The sequence below is a fragment of the Sitodiplosis mosellana genome, unplaced genomic scaffold, assembly GCF_009176505.1.
Source record: "Sitodiplosis mosellana isolate CC-2019 unplaced genomic scaffold, AAFC_SMos_1.0 Smas_scaffold_5, whole genome shotgun sequence".
In the NCBI taxonomy this organism is placed as follows: domain Eukaryota; kingdom Metazoa; phylum Arthropoda; class Insecta; order Diptera; family Cecidomyiidae; genus Sitodiplosis; species Sitodiplosis mosellana.
The window spans coordinates 3,358,886-3,376,101 of NW_022595248.1; the positions used below are offsets into that span (position 1 = coordinate 3,358,886).

At 38.3% G+C, this 17,216-nt stretch overlaps 1 protein-coding gene across 1 annotated transcript in view; it reads right to left on the reverse strand.

The window, feature by feature from the left end:
* Window positions 1–17,216, reverse strand: part of LOC129567123 (cadherin-related tumor suppressor) — a 155,770-nt gene that overhangs the window by 26,773 nt on the left and 111,781 nt on the right. The window lies entirely within an intron of this gene.

The window sequence follows — 17,216 nt, forward strand, 5'->3', positions numbered from 1 at the left end:
GATACAATTATGATAACGAAAAAAAAAATAGAAAACAGGAATAGAAAAAATATTGGCTATAAACTAGGAGGAAAGTCGATTTGTGTCGATAATTTAATGCGAACAATTATTATACCAAAATAGAAAAAATAACCGTTTCCACGAGGCATGTCGTTAATTTTATTTAATTTTCTCTATCGAAAAATGCCATACGAATTTTGCCGTTGTTGTTTGTTTTTTTTTCTTCGTTGTGAACTGGATTAGGGCGACACAGTATATTCTTCAGGTCGGTTCAAAATCTAAATCGAATAATAATTGCTCAATTAGCATAAAATCGTGCCCAAAAAACCCCGAACCACGTCGCACCGGCTTCACCATCGTCGCCGTTCACCGACCGATGATTTAAATGCTTTAATTTTTGCATCTTTACATCTAATTGCCATTCTCTGTGCATTTCGCCTGTCCGAGATTTTTCGTGTATCGTTCTATTCCGCTTGCGCTCCCATGGAATTGCGTTTGCGAAATGCAGCGCGAGAGACCAAGAGAGAGAGACAGATGGAGGATGAGAGTTGTGTATGTGTCGATCTCGTCACACACACACACAGCCATGCATCGTCGTATTCGGTAATATGCACGGGCACACAGTTCAACCATATAAATTATTCGCAAATTTACAATGTTGTTGTTGTTGTTGTTGTTATTGGCCGTGTGGCTCTCAAGAATTCGATGGTTATGCAAAAGAAAAATCTCGATGCGGGAATCGCTTTTATTCACCACAGAGAAAGAGACAGAGAGCGAAAGACGATAAAAATAGAATAATTTTTTCCATGATTTACCGCTATTCTGCTGCCTCTTTTCTTGTTCTCTCTCTCTCTCTCTCTTCGCTCTGTGGTCATATTTGATTTTGCTGTGAGAGAAAGATTCGGTTGTATTTTGACCCTTTCTCTATCGCTGTGCTGTGCACCGAGCCTTACACTCACTGGCTCAACGCTTGATATTTGTTTTGTGTGGCTCATGCTTTTGTTGCTGTCGTTGACGTCGTCGTCGTCGTGCGCATTTCGATACTTTTCTCTCTTATTTTCGATACTTTTCTCCCGATGTGTGTGTGTGTATCATAATAATTTTCGATGGCCTTTTTTCTCCTTACGTTTCGTATAAATAAATGGACGCTTTTTTCTCTATCTATTTTCTAATTTATGTTTTTTTCCCTTCGTTCTTCATTGAAAATCGATGTAACCCATCATGAGTTCTCGTTTCCATTATGCATTGCAATTTGTGCAACAAAAAATTTTCTCTCTCTCTCTCTCTCTCTCTCTCTCTCTTCCGTCTTCTTTCGTGAATCATGTACTCTATTGGAACTGTATGTATATGGATACATTTCACTTGGATACTATTCGATAGAGCTCTATACCTTTAATTTTTTTCGGAGTGTGTGTTTCTTTATTGTTTCGACGGTGTGCGCTTTTTTGTTGTACATTCTCAACTTATTATTATGGATTTTTAATATTATGTGTGGTGCGAGCGGTGCATGGTTTTTCATTGTTGCGCTATGCCATGCTTTGATTTTAATCAAACGGACTTTTACATTGTTTACACAGAGAACATTTTCGATGCCATTTTATTAGGACTCGATTCGGGAGAGGCGCACACAACAGATTCGAACGAGAGTTTTTTTTTCTTCAGAGTTAGTATCAGGTTCTTGACGGTTTTTTTCTCTCTCCGTAATTGTGCTTGGTCGCATAGCATATAATGATGATTGATCTGTAAAATGCATCTAAAATACACTTCAAATACTTGGGACGATCCATTTTTTATTGTAAACGTGCCACTTTTTTCGTCTTTCTATCCTTCTTTCGCTATGTTTCTCCCTCTGCTGTCTCTTTCACTCGAATCCACATTCACTGACAGCGACGACACCGACGATATCTTTCCCATATTGCATGATGATTGGCCAGGCCTTTAACGAAATGGCATGATATTCCACGAGAGAAAGAGCAAAAAAAGTGCATATACACACGAAATTCGTAAATGCTCGCGCGAGCCTCATTCGAATGGTGGCAAATCTGCATCTGTTCGCCAAAAAAGAGATGCGAACGCGATTGCATCGGCAAACAGTTAGATGTTTATTTATATGCTGAATGATTAACCACAGTGTGTCATGTCGATACTTTTTCTTCAATTTCTTTTTCGCCTTCTTTCAATTGGGTGGAACTTTTTGTGGTGCTGCTGCTGTTACCACAGGCAGCCGAGATAAAGGTCTTTTTTTTCACTGCGGCTGCTGCTGCGTGAATGATTATAATCGATTGAAAAACGGCCAGACAACCGGCCGATAGTACCGTTTTGTTGATTTTTTTTTTCACGCGCATGTGCATGCTACGTTTACACCGAAAAATACGCGAATACCTTTTTCGCATGCGATTCTCTCTATGCAGTCACAATGTAGGTTGATTCTAGAGAAGAAACACAACTGAGCTTGCATGTGACGCAGACCGAGCACAATGCCTAGATGTAAAAATTCGTTTTACAGCAAAATGTCTAAGCACGGAAAATCTGGACGGTTCTTTTGTAGGCGGTAATTTACTTGTCCGACGAGTAGCGCGATCAAAATGCGACAGAAAATGTAAATTTGGTCGAAAAATTATGGGTTTTGCATGTTTGTAAAGCAGCAACAACTCAACAATTTTCTATCAAACAAACGGCAAAATATTTCTTTGATTCGGCTGGCGTGAAGTATCGCTTATCATGCAATCCATAAAACACACACACAATGGCGCACGCGTGTGTGTCGATTCGGCATCCTACGATCCAATTCAATCCAATCCAATCCGATCCATTTGTTATGTGAGATTGTGGGAATGCCATGCAACGGATTTCTTTAACTTTGAGCATTGCTTCGGGTAAATGTTACAAGTGGCCTGGATGATGCTGAAGTTTCGGTGTGGTCACCGGTTTATTTTTTTCTTTCTCTCTCTCTCTCTCTCTCTCTCTCTCTCTCTCTCTCGTTGCCGTTTAAATTAGATTAAAATCATTAATTTGTTTTTCGGGCGAGTTGATATTTGGACAAAGCGGCCACAAATCAAGACACCCTCAAGCCACATTTGACCACACCCTTAACACTTTGATTACTCACTGTATGAACCATGTCAATGGCAACCGTCGATAATCTTCCGACAGCCAGCCAAATTCAGCGGCATCTTCTTAAACACGTTATATGATATGGATATGGATATGGATACGGCGACACCGTATTCGAAATAAACCGAAGAATTTCATTCTCCGCTTCTCAGTTGTAATGATCTTTTGAAATAAACATGGAATTATTACATTAAGGTGTATTACATAATGGATTGTCTGGGCGAGATGCTGGCATTAAGCACCATCGCCGGGGCCCAACCAAATGAACAACACCAAAGTCAAAATGAACCGAAAATCGAAAAACTCAATTAATCATTTTTCAATGAATGGAATGTGCGCGCCTGGGACATCATTTATGTATATATATGAGCCTGAGAGATGCTCATCTGTGAGTAATTAACGAATTCGAGTACGATTTTATTTCATTTCATTTTTCCCACTGAATCCGAGTGCCAGCAGAACAAACAAATAACTCGCTTTTTTATGCTGATCGAAAATCGTTTTCGGGCGCTTACTCGGGGTGGAGTTTTTTCTCTCTCTGTATCTCTCAATCTTTCGTTCGCTCTCTTCATTTTTCTTTTATCTTCATATTCACCGAAAATGGTTTTGAGCGCAATCGAAGAAGATTTATCGATTTTCGTTCTGTTTTTTTTTTTTGCATTTTGGAAACGAATGGAAATGCCGTGGTTTTAGCGTCGAAGAAACGGCAAGATAATGATTCAATTTAGGGCATCAACGGACTTTGTTCGAAAATCAAATAAATGCATGTTGGGGCAGGTTTGAAATCGATATGGTTTGTCATTCGAATAATATTTGTCTTGTCCATTTGTCTATGGATTTTTGATTTCCACCGCACGCATTGAATTTATTCGACGGACGGAGTCGATCTATTGTTATCGTGAGCTAAGAGTATAAACACATCGAAAGAAGTGACGATTTATTCGTCCCATTTTTTTGTCGTAACTTTTTTAATGTTCATTTTTCATCCAAAATAAGCCTATTCACAAATATTCGAATCAGTTAGGAACGAATCGAAAAAGTAGGAACCACGGAGATAAATTCATTTTAATGAGTTAGAGTTTTACGACATTAAAAAGTTTTGTGAATGTCTCTATTCAGGCTAGATCTGATTTGTCGGCGAATATCAGTGGAAGACAGAAATAGGCTAATAAATATCCCGCCGGGAGATTGACTGAATAACAACGTTTATTTATAGGTGGAATGCATTTAAATTATTAATGTCTCTGTTGTCGTGACTTCTCACCGTTTACAATCTCCTGAACCAACCAACTGCACCGATTTTTTGTGATTTAACTTGTTAGTCATTTTTCGGGGTGTTAAAATCGATTTCATTTCACCTCATCATTGAACGAGAATGGACAAAGAAATGGATTCCTGTTTTTAAAGTGAATAATTTAAGCATTTACGTCATAACATCTTAATCCGTAGCCTTTCTTACGTAAAATATTAATTTCGCTTCGTTAAAGTCAACGGTTTTTTTGATTTAACGTCTTTTAAAGGCTGATTTTCTTTAATGCTCCCGAGGTGAGTTTAAATCTTTGAAAAGTAGTAGCCCATTTGAATACTTAAAAAGAAGAAGAAAAAAAATTGGATTTCTTCTCTTCAAAAAACGTATCGATCTTACGTCATACGACATAACTTCACACTGAACACGCATTGAAATATGGATAAATGGAGAAATATGAACGAATTAAAGAAATCAAAGGAATTTCTGCTGATAAATAGAACTTTTCAATGTACATAGAGTATTAAACCATTGGTAAAAGATGATGTTTTGGACACGAATCATCGCCGTTAATGGAAAAGGGTGAAATATTGAAGTTCATTTTATGAAGTATGTTAATAGTCATAATTTTCAGCGGAAATTAATTTCATTTTTATGATTCCATTGCAAAAGGAAACTGTACAAAATAGGATTTGAATTAAACGAATTGCCGAAATGCCTTTTGTGAGCAGAATTGAATCTGCCATAAAATGGAAGTAACTCATAATTAAAGCCATTTGATAGCCAATAAAATGATGTGTGTATCGAAGTATTGTGTGTGTCGAATTGTAATGGTCGTGGTTTTTTTTTTTTTCTTCTGGTTAACGAATTATGTTAATGTCGATAATACAAATCATGTAATGTTAATCAAGTAATCGATCTTCTTTTCCCGTTCAATATAATCACACCAACTGTATTGCATTTGAAGTCTTAAGTTTATTCATATTTCCATTTATGAATTCCATAAAATGATATTTTATGTGAGCTAACCATTTTACCGTACATGTTGGTTTTTTGTTCGATTCTTCTTTCTGAAAGTCATTCATGTGCGCGCTCACCCGTGTGCGTGCGCGTGTGCGTGTGCGCGCAAGATGCTAAACCGTGGTAAATGCACGCCAAATATTTATTTTTGCATCATTAACATGTTTTCCGATTAAAAACACTTTTATGCGATTGCTTGAGCATCATCGCCGAGTGAGTGAGTGAGTGAGTGAGTGCGCGCGCGCACGCACTTGGGAGAAAGAGAGTATGTGAATTGCGAAAATGGAATGACAGCAGTCAGTTGCATCCGTGCATGGGATGCTCACATCGAGAGAGAGAATGTGAGAGATAGCCACTGCATTGAACCTGATGCCATGACAATTCCACGCACACACACCACATCTCCTGTTGTGATTTCAAGCATTATTTACTGGATTTTGAATAAACACTCACATTTTCGCCGTTTCATTGCTTTTCTTTCGCGTTCAAATTGCGAATTCTGTGTTGGCCTTTTTTTTAATTCACTGTTCTCATATTCATATTGCTAGGTGGCTGCTGCAGCCATTTGGCAAATAAATATATACACGTTTAAAAAAAAAGGCAGATGAAAGAACACACGAGTGAATCGACGAAGCAACCAACTAAAAAAATACACACAACAGCAACAGTTCGGCGTGGAATCGAGATATAGTTAATGCTCACAGCTAAAGTTAATCGTAAATCTCGACCAACAAAACTGACAGTTTTACTGCATTTCTTTTAAATGCAAGAAACTTTGCTGGAAAAACGCAAGCACACAAATGAGTATGCAAATATACGCGATCGACAGACACACACAAACACACACACAGCACCGGCATGCGAGAGCCACTTGCAGGAGACCAATCTTCAAGCAGCCGTAGAAGAAGAAGAAACGGAAAAAAGAGCAGCATATTCGCCAACAGTCGGAATAGAATGCGTATGCAAAGAGCAAACGTCTATCTAGCTCCGGGATATTAAAATTTAGCTCTCAAAAAAAGAAGAACTGACCACAGCACACATACATACGAGCAAAAAAAATATATAAAATATAAAATAAAATAATAATAATGATAAAAAGGGAAAATCAATTTTTTTTATATCAATATTATTATTATTGTGCGAAGTGCGCGCGCTCGCGCATATATTCAAGCATGGTCATTTATCTCGCACTGAAATCGCATGTAAAATTATGTTTATCTTTTTTTTGTGCAACTTCGTTTCGTTGTCGTCATCATCATCTACCGGCCTCTCTCGTGGTGTTTGTGTGTGCGGAGCCGTGTGTGTGTTTTTTTGCTCTTTGAACGAAAAAAAATTTCCTTCCACACCAGATATTTCATTTCAATCTGGTTCTCTGGCATAATTTTTTTCTTGCCTTCGTTCATGTGTGTGTTGTCGTTTTTACCTTTCAGTTCGATACGTGTTCGAACACAAAAGCGATTCGATTTTTCGTGCGTTTTACGATCAAGGATTTTTTTCTCGGTGTGTGATGGGCTTTCGATTTGAGCCCGTAAATTGTCCAGACAAGTAATAAAGCAACGCTATTTCTCTCCCTCTCTTTCTCTCCCTCTCACTCTCTCTCTCTCTCTCGCTGTGTGTGTGTGTGTGTGTATCTGTCTCTACCTTTTTTCCTTCTCTCAACGCGCAACTCAATTCACCACTCGTTCTTTTTTCTCCGTTTCTCCCTTTTTTCTGCTGTCTCTCTGTTGTGAGCTCTTGCAATCGAACATTTGATTTTGATATATTAACACAATATTACAAAAATTAAAACGATTTATTATCGCATTGCTTGAACTGTGATTACTTTGCATGTGCAGAACAGTGTTACCATTAACAAGCACACACACACACACATACCGTCACACACATAGTGCTCATTTTCTTTTCTATACTCAACTTCCAAGTGATTTCCAGACAGCAAACACAAATATAAATAAATAAATAAATGAAAAATGCCCGTGAATCAATTAGATGCGTTCAATTGATTTTTCCTTTTTGGTTAGTTCGTACTTTTTTTTTCTTCCTTCGTCCAACAATAAATATATCCACGTAGTATGCGCGCAACAGAAGAAAAAAACTTCTTTTTTTTTGGTCATTTTGTTCCTGCGATAGCAATTTGTTTTTCGAAACGTTTCGATGCAATTTATTTCTTTGACAGCGTCGACGCTTAAATGCAAATACGACCGACCGACTAACCGTCCGAATAAACCGAATGCATTCGCATGCACGTTCTCAAGGTATGTGACAGTTGTAGCGTGGGATGGCAAGAGCTCAAGATACCCCGAACGAAAGTAGCCGCCACATGCATCACAAACAAAATATATATATATGAGTGTGTGTATTGAAAAGACACCAGATTTCCAATTGCTGATTCATCGTTTATTTGACCACCGATCGATACGATCTACGCGTGTTTCGAAAATCGATTTCGATTCCCATTCTGATTGCCAATTTGCATCCATCGATACAATTTATTGAACTATTAAAAAACAACTTTAGAAACGGAAAATGTTGAAATTGGAGAGAGACTTTTTTCTTTAGCTAGGTGCCTTTATCTTCTTTTTTTGTTTTGTTTGGAGGTTGACTGGATGTGGGCGATTGACCGATATTCGCGGCGACAATCCAAGAACTTTATCTATTTTTATTACTTTTTCGTCGACCAAAATTGCGACCACACTTAACCGAAACATGATGAAAATTGATTAAAATTTGACTAAACTCCGAATTCAGAAAATACTTATCAAAACTCGATCAAATCACCAAAATCAAAACACATAATTCCTCAAAAAGAATTGGAGTCGCAAGAGAGAAACGGTGATTTATGACATATCGCTGTTCGAAACCGTCTTGTTTGCATAACCGAGAATCGTATGTGGAATGGAATGCAAAGCATTCGAAATGCAAACACAGCGAAATCTCAAACCAAAGATCGCATTATGGTCGAACTGACAGACCGATGCTGATTCTCACACGCAACATAAAAAAAGCGTTTTGAGTCCAAAGCAGCAACGAGCAACCGAAAAGCGTAAAAGAGAAGACGGTAGAAAAAGGCATATATGTTCTCAATGATGCGCGTTATAGTGCAATAATTTCATGAAGTCATATTTTCGATTCGTCAAGTAAAGAACATGTGAGCATATAGCGTGTAAGTACACGCGTTTAAAAAGATAAAAAATGGCCCCATTAACAAGCAACGTACAAATGAAATGCGCAAACAAAACGAAGCTCTAGCTGAAACGCATGTCTGCATTTGACCAAATGCGGGACGTGATTTTCAGCAATTAAAATCTGCATGTTGAAGGATTAGAATTTATTTAATATAATGAGAACTACTCGTGTTTAAGCTGGAGCAGTGTTTAAGCGCGTTGGTTGCTCTTTGTTTCCTTCTTCCTCTTGACTTGATTCGTTGAGTGAAGCGTTAGTAAAAATACGTGAAAAATGCACAATTTGCGCGCGCGTACGCTCACACTCTGTGAGTAGTTTAGTCATCGAACTAGCTGAACGAGGATCAGTGACAGCGTTTTAATATTTGTATTAGGCATTTAGCGAAATGCCGTAACTCGATGTGATAAGATGACAGTCGACATGCACATAAGAAATGGTGTTGTTTTCCAAGTGTTTTTATGCCATGTTCAAAGTTCTCGAGAAAAAGGGAGAGCAATCGAGCGTTGAATATGAGCTGCTGTGTGTGATTATTCTAACAAGTGTAAGTGATCCATTACAAATATAAATGGTAGAGAATATGTGCGCGCGAATGTGTCATTCACTTCTTGATAAACCAGTTGAATTTGTTAACAATTTAATATCACAGCTCGGATGAGAGGTGCGCGAGCGAGAGAAAGAGAGAAGGAGGAAAACACAAAGAGAAAGAAAGAAGAAAAAAAAAGCCAACAGCATCGTTGCAGATTCATTTGAAGGCATCTGCAAGAGGAATTCAATGGTTTACGTTTTCAATGGAACTAAGTGTTAAAAATTCCTAGCCGACTTCTTTTTTTTCATATCATTCGCCGAGATATTTCAATTGATTTTTTCTTTCAAAAAATGTATGTGCTTGTGCACAGCACCGACTTGCACACGCGTGTGCACGGCCAAAAGGAAAACAAATATTGAAAAGGGCTCCTTTGCTCGGTTGCTCGCCACCAACACGAGAGTAGTGTGAGCGAGAGAGGACGTGAAAACCATGAAGTGGACGAAAGCAAAACGAGACAGGAAACTTTTTTTTTCTTCTCTTCTTTCGTCCAACGTTTTAGATATCCTGCTGATACTAAACTACTCTCTTCTCAATTTATTTTGTGCGTGTTTTTTTTTTCTTCTTCTTTCATTCCGTTTTATTTCGTGGCGTTCGTCAGTATCTCGTTTGCATATATACCTTTATCATATTTATCTTTCCCGCTTTCGGTTCGATTCTTTCTTCGAGATGAGTGTCGAATGAACGATCGAACGGACGAGCGTGTGTTGTGCTATGTGTGTGTGTTTTTTTTCGGGTTTTTTGCGCATTTTGAGACAGATTGCTCACTACAACCGCACCGATCCCAAGGTGTTAAAAGTAAACACTGGAACAATAAAAACTATTTATTCCTATACCACATACTGAGCCATTCAGCCCATCCAGATTCAATGTCCTCCATGTTTTATACGAACTGAAAAAGAATTTCATTGCCGCACATTTGAAACGTGCGCACACACTGTGCTCTGATCGCGCTGATGCACTTTTTTTGATCGCGCGCGCGCAAACACACACACACACACTCACAACCAGACAGCATTCTCCTTTTAACGACTCTTCCATTGACAAACTTCCCACAAAAGTTGTGCCCGCTTCAAAGAACACTTTTCCGCTTCACATTCACATAAGGTAATAATGCGAATGGAACGGAACGGAACGATGTTAAATCAGATTCGAATGAAAATTTCGATTTGAACTCGGTCTCTTTTGCTCAATGCGATACTATCTTCTTTGTGTTGAAACCAATGTTTTTGCTTTAGATCTCTGTATTTTTATTCTATTATTTGCATTTTCAAAGGATTTTTAGCGCTTTTCCTGTACTTTTTCGCACGTATGATTTACAAATGTCGCGTTTGATGTCTTTGTTTGCAGCTCAGTCCAATCTACTGTGTTTACAAGGATTTCAATGTTGTTTTTTTTCTGATCGATTGTTCTTAAGAACAATCAATTTGAATTCAAATTGCAAATGCCCAAGACAATAAAACAAATTATTCTGCCTCAGAAAAAAATTGATTCTGATTCACACTGCCCAAAATTTCAACACAAAAGACTTTCAGCTCTAAAAGCATCGCCGACGCATACAGAAAAAAATAGGGGAAAAAATGTGTGGCCGACGATGTATGGAGCCAGTTTTTGATGGTTCAAGGTTCATGGAAGCTGAATTTCTTTATCACCGTTTGATTTATTTTATTCGTTTTCGGAATTTCTATTTATTTTTACTCGTTTCAGCTTCTTCTTTTCACCGTCTCTCTTTCCACCAATCTTAGTTAGGTCAAATAGTTTGCCACTAAACGCAATAAATATTATGATAATAAGAATAATAAAGTGAGTTATTCGAAAATGATTGTCATTTATTGCATATTGGCAGCCACGAGTGAGAATGCATGGAAGCGATTGAGAGCGATGGGAGCGGAAGCGAGACAGAGAGCTTGAGTGAGAGCTGAAAATCCATAAAATTAATGTAGTGAAATGTGTAAAAATTTGTATTTGTTTTGCATAGAAATGGGCAATCAAGTAAAATGAATGTGTACGCGGTTGTTGTTGTTATTGTTGTTGTGGATATGTGCCGTTGGAAAAGTGCAACACACACACGGGTATAATGTGAATTAAGGTGATTTGAAATGCAATGAATTTCCTGATGTGTTTTTGTTTCTGTTTCTTCTGTGTGCCGATTTAATGGTTTTTCTATGATTGCATTGTAATTGTTGGAACTGTACAAGGGGACTGTGTGTGTGTATCGTGGGCCGTGACCGTTTTTGGAATAGCGAAATATTATTTGGACTCTCTCTCTCTCTCTCGTATTTGATTTGTATAACTCGTATGTTTTTTTTTTAGTATTTCTTCTAGATATCCACGGTGACGTGTTGTTTGTTGTTCATTGTTGCTGTCCGTTAGACGACAACGACCAACGAGCCGAGTATTATTGTTTATTTTTATGACCAGGAAAACAATCAATGTTAAGGTTATATATTCGTAATCTCAAATGCTCGTTGTAAAAATATTATGCAATAAAATTACAAACCATCCGAATAAATGCCTAAACGAACGTAAACATTTAAGCGGTGCCCCCACTTTTGGTGTGTTTGTGTGAGCGCGCACAGACGGGCGCATGGAAAAAGTGACTCTCGCACATGCGAAATCAAATAAGCACGGCCGTTTGCCGTTTTGCATGAACGAAAAGGTGAGTGCGCGCGCGCGACTGCGCTCTTCTGCATCCGCGAGCACATATGTGATTCGATAAGCTAACACAATATGAATATACCGGAGCCGACACACACTAATCAGAAATCCAGATAGAGATATAGTTCGCTGATATTCGCGCCGGCATTTTCAACAACAACAACAGCAAGACGGAAAAAGCTTCGAGAGGAGGAGAGAACTATAGAGATGCTGTGCAATGCGAAATTACAGTGAAATTGTTTGAGCGCGCGCGCACACACACACTGTTTATGCCGCTGTTTTTCAGTTCATTTAAATGCGCAATGCAAAGCAAATAAAAAGAAACGCGAAACAGTTGGCTCGAGGTTTATGTATTTCGGTTTTCCAGTGAGATTTTGAAGTTCAATGCTGTAAACAGCAAGCATCACCACATCGGAATAGACTGCCTGCTCCATGATGCGAAGAGTGCGGCACACATGAATCTCACTTAGTCTTCGGCCAACAGAACGTCGGCGGCAACGATGTCGTTGTCGTTTCATGAAGCCCCGTTGTTCAGGTCAATCGATCTGTTTCCGTGCCGCACTTTGTTTACCTATTTCGAGCGCGACCAATAAAAATAACTTTGCCCTATGAATTTTGTGATGGAATGAAACAGATAGTGGCAAATGTTTTCTAATCATATTTTGAAAAAGAAGAAGAAAACAACGCAGAACAAAAGATCGAACCTGAACTGAACCGTGGTGGAAAGAACCGACGATGGCAATAAAGAAAATGTCGTCCATTATGAGTAGATATGATATTTTGAGGCGTGCGAAAAATGCACCGCATGCTTTGTCACGGAATTTATGTTAAACCAAAAGCCATGCAGACAACAACGTGCGCTATCAACGAATAAAAAAGCCAAAAAAAAACAACCGAAATCAACTTCGAAAATCTGCGGTGAGCGATTCGAAATCAATAAAATCGATCGTATGTAAAATGCCGTCGAAATAATGCCTTTTTTCGCTTTTATTGTTTTCTCGAGTGAAAATAGCAAATTGTTTTTGTTTTTTTTCCGACTCTGTCTCTCGTGCTTCATCTTAATATTTGTATTTTATTATGTCTTTGCTTTATTAATGGTATTTTGTGACTAGAAATGAGTTAAACTGAGTTAAGCTGCACTTAACTAATGGTGATAGTCTCAAGAAAGTCATAAAAAATCGAAGCAAAATCGATTTTTATTTCGTTGATTTCGACAACGGCCAAAATTCAATGGGAACCATTTGTTTGTTCACATGACTCTGCTTTTAATGACACGGCCACGGCATTTAAATACATCGAAATTATTAAGCATCTATGCCGTGAGCCAAGTCTCAAATGTACATTCAAAATACGGTTTGATTCTATTCTCTCGATTTGATAAACATTGATATTGAATTTTATTGTGTGAACCATTTTATAAACACGAAAAAACTACGATCGATGTTTATTTTATTGAACATAAGCGCTATGCTTTTCTTTTCTCTTCTGTGAGTGAATGTTGTTCTATGAGGTCATTTTCGGCAATCGTGAAAGAGATATGCAGGAGAAGAAAGAAAAAATGGAAACAGATTGAATTGTGGCACTTGCAATGTGCGCGCACATAAGAAGCACGTAATTTGCCAATAAAATATCACTTTGATGCATTTCATGTCGGGCCGCGCCGCGCTAAACAGACAATCGACATTATAAAATTAGAAAGTAACAAGATTGAAATAGAAAAACCCATTTCCAGATCGAGAGAGAGAGAGAGAGAGAGAAAAACCGAAACAGAACAGAAACAATTGTTGGTATTGGGCGATATGCAGTATGTGCTATAACGATCTCTCTTGCGGATTGCGAGCGAGAGTTGGAGTGCAATCATTGTGGTGCGGTTACATTTCTCTCATTCTTCGCCTCTCGCCGTGTGTATTCCGTCTCGAATATAATAACTGTACTAACCCATTTAAATGAAAAATCAGTTGAACAAGTATCACATTGATTCGGTTCTATGGACGTGTACGGTTTTGCTACTTTTTCCAAACAAAACGCGCGCGTTTTGGCTCTCTCTCAGTCAGCCTCTCAACTATAAAATAGTTTTATTTATGATTATTTCGGTTTTTTGCTGGAATTATATCTCCGGGACATCCAAGTCAATTCTCTGGCTAGGCTCTCTCTCTCTCTCTCTCTTTTTCTCTTTCTCTCACTCACGCTGGCTCGGCTCATTGGCTGTGTTCTTTTCTGCTCGTGCACTATTCGTATGCTTTCGATTTGATGCCTCTCAGTGGATTTTGCGTTCAGCATTTTCAATTCCAACAAATTGCACCGCAAACGAAACGTGCACCAGTGGTGGTAGGCTGAATAGAGATAGAGAGTGCATGCCGTATAATTGCTGGCTTATTTATTTCCTTGTGGAATTGGAAAAATTGTTACGGGATCAAAAATCATCAAACGAAAAAAGAACAACAACAACAAGCAAATGAAGAAAATAAAAATGGATACAGTTTGCAACAATAAATATTAGCAAGTTCACGAGAGCGAGCGTGTGCGCGCGCATTCACCGCAACTAGAGAGGCGATTGCAACATGTGGGAAATGGGTTCTAGTGCATATGTTCATCTTTGCATTTTGAATTTCGTTTGTTCGACTGTTTTTCTTTTGTTTTCGCTTCGATTTTTGCATGTGGTTTGGTTTTTTTCTTCTCATTCCAGATTTCAAGTGATTATTTTTGTGTGCGCGCGCTGGGCTGGTGAAAAAATTCCACGCAACCTACACACATTCGATGCAAATGTGATTCAAAATGATCATTCGCCCATAGATACACAAGCAATTATAATCACCCGAAATGCATATAATTTTCGTTGTTTTCGTCGGAAAAAGAAAACAATTTCTTGTTGCATTTCATCCACCGTTAATAGGCCACGATTTATCTGTCTATTTTGGGTTTGGCCGCATTCATAAGCTGGAGCGAGCGCGCGCATTTGCGCACACACAATGCATGCCACAACAAATGCTGTACATGTGTTGAATAGTCACAACCTACTTATGGATTTATATAAGGCATTTCGATTGTGTATACATAAAGAATATCCGTCTTGATATAAATCAAGTATAAAAATGATGGTATTTCTGTTGTTGTTGTTGTTGTTGCTCCTCTCGCTCTTGAAAATTCACTTCTTTTTTGTCTGAATCGACACGTTATCAGATATCTTTTTTGGGTCGCTGCGAGGGGCATCAACAGATTAAGTGATAAACTTTGTTCGAAACTTGAAAATTATTTTGAAAATTGCTTAATTTTTTTTTTCTTCTGCTTTTTCATCTGTGGAATTCAAAACCAACTCGAGCATCGGGCGATGACGTGAGCTACACAAAGTAATGCGACCAATCAAAGAACTCCAACCATTTCTACGCTTGTGTCGCTCATAAAATGTCATGCCTTAATTGAATTCTTGTTTGCAGACTTTTATCGGACCAACAACACATCATAAACTAACAAGAGCTGCGGCGGTGGCAACAACGAACAGAAATCCGTTCGCGCATTAAGAAAAAATAAAATGGAATTGCATTAATGCCGAATTTTCGTTTCGTCGAGGGGAGTTTTTATCTGAATAATGTCGCCTGCTTCGTTTTTTTTTTCATTAATAAAATTAAACAAAGTAAATCGCATCATCGGAGTGTGTTTCAAATGTGCCACTCCCTCGGCAAGCATCGTAAAATTGGTGGAGAAAAAAAAAACGCAAATGAATGCAGAATGAACGAAAAAAAAATGCTCACACTCTCGACTAAAATTGAAATTGAAAATTATATTGAGATAATGCGAATCCATAAAATGAAATGGATTTTTATATATTTTGATTTTTTTCTCTCTCGCATTTAGTTGTTTATGTGAACGCATGGATAACAGCGTACAAAACATGGTCAATATTGTTCAATAAAGGATGCCTCATATCACAAGTGTGATGATGCCAATGTGCATTACCATTGCGACGCATCGCCAAATCCACGCACACCACACATATCATTAGTTTTGCACAACAAGCACGCAGTGGAGAAGAGCCAATGAGGCATTCAGTTGGAGTGCGAGACTGAAAGTGCGGATTGGGACAAGGGAATGATCATTTGGAACGCCGACGATATTTTAAAAGCGTCGATTATGAATTGAACATTAATAGACACGTCCATATCGAATATCGCATGTTTGTTGCTTTTATGACACACTCGAACAGGTTTTGGTTTTTTTTTTCTCGGTTGCGCACAAACGAACGAACGGACAAACCGAGCAAAATTATATTCTGCATACTTTATAAGCTACAATGTCTATCGTTTATTCAATCTAATTGTGTACACACTAACAAAATTGAAATCGCATCGATTGTAATTGCGATGCGCGCGCGAGCGCACCCAGCCGATTCGATGGAAGGATTTCATCCATGGACACACGAAAAAAACAACAACCAACAAGAGAAAAAATAGTGAATAGGATTGCCAAGTGAAGAAAAAAACAAATCGAAGGAGTGAAATGTGTGTGTGTGTGTGTATGTGCAATTTAATATGCTCATTCGTTCCATCACGACGACACACCTGATACGGACAAACGGATATTTTTAGAACGATACTGGACAACAACGAAGACCAACAGATACAAAAAAAAAAAACATCACAGAGATCGGACAGGCACGCATGCCCACATTTTATCCGTATTATGTTACAAAGCAACAAGATTATAAATTCTTTTTGTATGCAAAGCACTCGCAAATGTTTTGATGTGTTTACCAGCACGAATTATCGATGTTGTGCTCGACCAAAATCGAAGCACTACGAATAAAAATATCAAATTGTTTTGGTCGCTCGTTCTTTTCTTTTCCGTCGTTGTCGACGAAGAGATCGTTGTTGTGAAGCTTGGAGTCTGGAGAGAAAAAAAAACACAACACAAACAGAAAGGTGACAAGAAAGAAAGAAAAAAAAAATTGTGGAAAAAACACACAAGCGGACGCAAGTGGTGTTCCAAAGCCCGAAACCTGAACAAACTGAATCATGTTCCAAAAGAATGGAAATGAAAAGAATCCGCAATAACAGTCGAAAGATATACACCAACCGGACACCTGAAACGTTATTAATTTACAAATTTATCGCTTTTTGAGCCAAAGTGCCAAAGTAGATATTAAATCGTTAACATTTTATTAATAGAGTTGTGTTGTCACATGAAGAAATGTGTGTATTTGTTGTGTGTGTGTGTGTGTGTGTGTGTGTGTTTCCCTCTGTTTCGTTTAAATGCGCGATCACAGAACCATCATGTTCGAAAAGACCAATTCAACACACCATTTAGACCCGTGTGTGTGCGAGTGTATGATCACGGATTGAATTACTACCAGTTTTCCCAATGGCACGTCACACATTGACTCTCTCAAACACAAATTAGATTACTATCAATGTGTCT